This window comes from Medicago sativa, chromosome 1 (genome assembly GCF_051527215.1).
Source record: "Medicago sativa cultivar Bolivia chromosome 1, Bolivia_mono, whole genome shotgun sequence".
NCBI classification, from domain to species: domain Eukaryota; kingdom Viridiplantae; phylum Streptophyta; class Magnoliopsida; order Fabales; family Fabaceae; genus Medicago; species Medicago sativa.
This window is the reverse complement of record NC_140749.1, coordinates 66191087-66195350: the sequence shown is the minus strand read 5'-3', so window position 1 is coordinate 66195350 and position 4264 is coordinate 66191087. Positions and strand designations below refer to the sequence as shown.

General features: G+C 33.0%; 1 long non-coding RNA gene across 1 annotated transcript; it reads left to right on the top strand.

Moving 5' to 3' along the window:
- The first annotated feature begins 786 nt into the window (after positions 1 to 786).
- Positions 787 to 1795, top strand: LOC146956520 (uncharacterized). The gene is made up of 3 exons (XR_015016496.1): positions 787 to 937; positions 1448 to 1503; positions 1669 to 1795. It is a non-coding gene; the product is annotated as an uncharacterized LOC146956520 (long non-coding RNA).
- Positions 1796 to 4264: the final 2469 nt, after the last annotated feature.

Here is a 4264-nt window from a genome sequence, read left to right as displayed (position 1 = left end):
TTAAGCTTTATTAATAAGAGATAGGGTTAATATAGTAAAATTAAGCACATAAATTAGGGTAAATCTAGGGCAAAATCTTGCTTACGGGTTAACTTTAAGTAATAAGAGATAAGAGATAATAGAAGAGATAGATTTAATGTAGTAAAATTAAGCAGAGAAATTAGGGTAAATCTAAGGAAAAATATTGCTTACGGGTTAACTTTAAGTAATAAGAGATAATAGAAGAGATAGGGTTAATATAATAAAATTAAGCAGAGAAATTAGGGTAAATCTAGGAAAAAATATTGCATATGGATTAACTTTAAGTAATAAGAGATAATCGAAGAGATAGGTTTAATATAGTAAAATTAAGCAGAGAAATTACGGTAAATCTAGGGCGAAATATTGCTTATGGGTTAACTTTAAGTAATAATAAGAGATAATAGAAGAGATAGGGTTAATATAGTAAAATTAAGCAGAGAAATTAGGGTAAATCTAGGGCAAAATATTGCTTATGGGTTAACTTTAAGTAATAAGAGATTTAATTAATTTTCACTTTATTCAATCATAAAATGACATGTGTCAAAAATATCAAAGTTTGGTTCAAAATATGAGTGAGGGGTGGCAAATGAGAAAAGGGGCTAATTTGAGGGGTTATAATCGCACATTTTTAACTTGAGTGGCCAAAATCGCACAATTGCTAAACTCGACCATCCAAAAGTGCAATTAAACCTAAAACTTAACCTAATTCCAGTATCTCTTCGATTTCACTCCTTATAAATATGTGGTCGTGTAATCTTTGATAGCACTACCAAAGGACACCGCCGCTCCACCATCCCCTATCTATCTCTCACTATATTGTGTATACAAAGAGTTGTAAAATTCGTCGTTCACAATCCATCGCTCATTGATGTACCTCATTTGCGACTCCATTCATCATAAACTAGTAAAATCACAGGTTATTGATATTGTTCTATCATTGATTGCATCTATTTTTCTTTAGCTTCTTATTTTTGATCTTAGCCTTTTATTGTATTGTTTCATTAGATGTACAAGTAAGGCAACAAGATCTAGCTCACAGACAATCATTTTGTACCTCGTCAAATGAAAATCATTATTTTATTATTATTTTTTACATTTTTTCAATTATACTTTTATCAATTGATCATTTGTAAAATGGTTGACATAAACCCCTAAACGATTGTGATTTACTTGATTATGTTTAACAAATGGCACTATCTTCATAGAAGATGATAATAATGAATTAACTATTTTTTAGGGGGTATTATGTTTAGGATTACAATCTAATTTGACTTAATTATTGTTTTTTTCACAAATTATTTGATTTTATTTGTGATGGAAATGATCACCTTCATAAATTATAAATAGCTTTTATTTGTGAATTACTACAATTTTTATGTGTACTTTATACGATTTGGAGGTTAATGTTTGATGTCTTCCAATGCAGGTAAAGATCCTTCTGGGTAAAATGTAAATGGAAAAGAAAATGAAGATCATAATGAGGTTAGATTATATCAGTTATTTGTTTTTAGAACGCTTTTTTTGGATGTTTGTAATAAGTGTATTATCATTAGAATGGCTTGCATGACCCCTAGTTATTGGTCACTTGTTACTTTTTGGTTTGAATGTTTTCCTTTCTCATTGAATATATTTCTTGATAATGTTTAGGAATATTTCTTACTTTTTCAAGGTTAAAGAAATACATCAACCTTCCAGCGTCTTCGTCTTCAAGGTTTTTATCTTTCTTATATCATTAACTTTTATTTTGACTAATTAATATGAATATTTCAAGCCATTTACAGATAATCGGTTGTATTATATCAACAAGTTAACAAACACTACTAAAAACTCTCAATTTTCCTGCGGCATCTGGCGATAAATCCGAAGGAAACATGTCTCCTGCCGATTTTGCCAAGGATTTTCACTCTCAGTTAATACCTTCGTGGGTACTTGTTTCCTGAGGATTTTAGAAACCGCATGAAACTTTCCCATCGAAATTTCCTCAGGAAAAGCCAATAGTATCCGTAGGAAAGTTTTGGTCAGAGTGGAAGAGATTCCCCTGCCCGTGAATGTTTCTTGCGAACGTTCCACATGTAATTCCGGAGCAAAGCCCTTTACTCAGGTAATTCCTCAGGAATCTGAACTAAACCGTAAAAAAACCCACATGCAATTTACTGATTCATAAACACAAATTTTTTATTATTTTCTATTAATGAATGTCAACAGCTTTATTAAAAGTCATTTTTAATTATTTGTTAGACAAAGAAGTTTATTGGAAACTTTCTCGGGTCAAATTTGGGACATAACATATGTGTTTTTTAAAAAACATGTAAAGAGGTAAAAGATCCAAAACTAGCATGCACTAAAAAAAACATTGGCAATAAAAACTTGTTCTTTGTAACAAAAACATTAGTCATAAAATAAACCAAGTCTCCATCGCTATGAAGCTGCAAAATATGCATAATAAACATTTCAGCAAACACTAAAATATAACAAGCCACTCTAGAGATCTCTAACTGCAACGGAAGAAGTGAGCCACAACTGAAGATAAATCAAATGCGTAATTTATAAGTTGCATAGATGCGGTGCAAGAATATATGTATATATTTTTCCAAAATTTTTAAACACAGATTGCAAGCGAACATAGTTGTGCAACCTCTAGACCAAAGGTTTTCATCGTTTGGAAACCTATTGTGAATGAACCTCCACACTGTGAACATACTCGAAGGAGAAATAAGGAGACACTTCAAACCCTCCATATAAGGTATTGGTATAGGTATATGGATGTTTAAGAGGATAAACCAAAACCTGTTTTTCCTAACAGATGTTAGTAGAGAAATAAACCATTGACAAATAATTCACAACTTTCAAAAAAGGTAATGAACATGCCACGTCCTAAAGCATTTTAAGCAATCATCTTTCAGCAATTGCACGTTCCAAAGTTGATGAGGTTGCTTTCTCTTGACCAATTAAAAAAGCTGGAGGAAGAACTCATATTATTTTCAACATGGCCTCACCCTTGTTTGTGTCATGCCAAACAGAAGCTGAACAACAACTTTTTGCAGAAAAAGCATTAACAACAATTGATGATCCAACATTAATCTGATAGTTGGCTATAGGTGTAAAGGTCAAACCAGAAAATATGCGGATTCCACCGTAAAGAAAAACAACAACAATTTCACCACCTTGAGCTGAGTAAACAACTCGTGCAAGGGTCCTACGATCTATTGGAAGATCAAAATGATTGAAATGGATCCCTTTTGACTTATTGTCTGTTGCCATAATACTAATGTCCACTTTGGACTCCCAAACCATTCACATAGGAGGCTTTCTATGAAAACTTCCAAGTATTGGATGGAGGACAACATGCTGGAAAGATGATTCCCATCGTTGGACTCTCCACCCTGTGATTGACGGGCCCTCATATGGATCATGAGGGGGCATGAACTTCCATACAAAGATGAGTTGCAACATTTAGTATCTATTTTCTTGATAAATGATCAGTGGACGTGAAACTTCAGGCATAAAATTCTAGCAAACATAAATCACAATCAGCATCATCACAATATGTAGAAGATATTATATTACACAAGTTGGTCATAAAAGATTATGTAGGTAGTGACAACATTAATAATGAAGGCAACAGAATTAGTAGGCAAGAATCAAGGAGAAAATGCATATTAAAGGAATATATCATATTGCTAGTGAAAAAACACAGGTTTAGACATAAATGTTTAAAAAACTTGAACATCTTAACACAATATGTGGGTAAAATAAGGCTTTGTAGATCTTAGTGTCGTTCAATTGGAATCAGTTATAAATATGGTTAGGATAATAATGAATGTAAATAGTAATATACAAAGAATATATTGAAATTGAAGGGGGGATTCAAGTTAGAATTATGTACATACCCTCAACTACGACAACAGGTAGCACAAAACCACCATATGTCAGATCAAAGGCTACCCTTGATACACCACAACTGGGTAGTAAGTGCAGCTTCAGAACTCACATATGCTAAACAAAAAGGCAGCTAAAGGATCAAAACCACTCCAATTGGGTGGGCTAAGAGGTGATGAAGTTGTAATACTTGTCTTGGGAGAAAATTCCAGACCATTTCCATGTCCAGGAGAAACCTCTCATACATTAACGGTAGTTGGATTAAAAGCTTGCACACCGGCCACATACAACGTACCGTTGTCTGTGATGATAACATCTCCATCTATAATCCCACTTGGCCCAATCTCTAATAGCCCTTTACTAG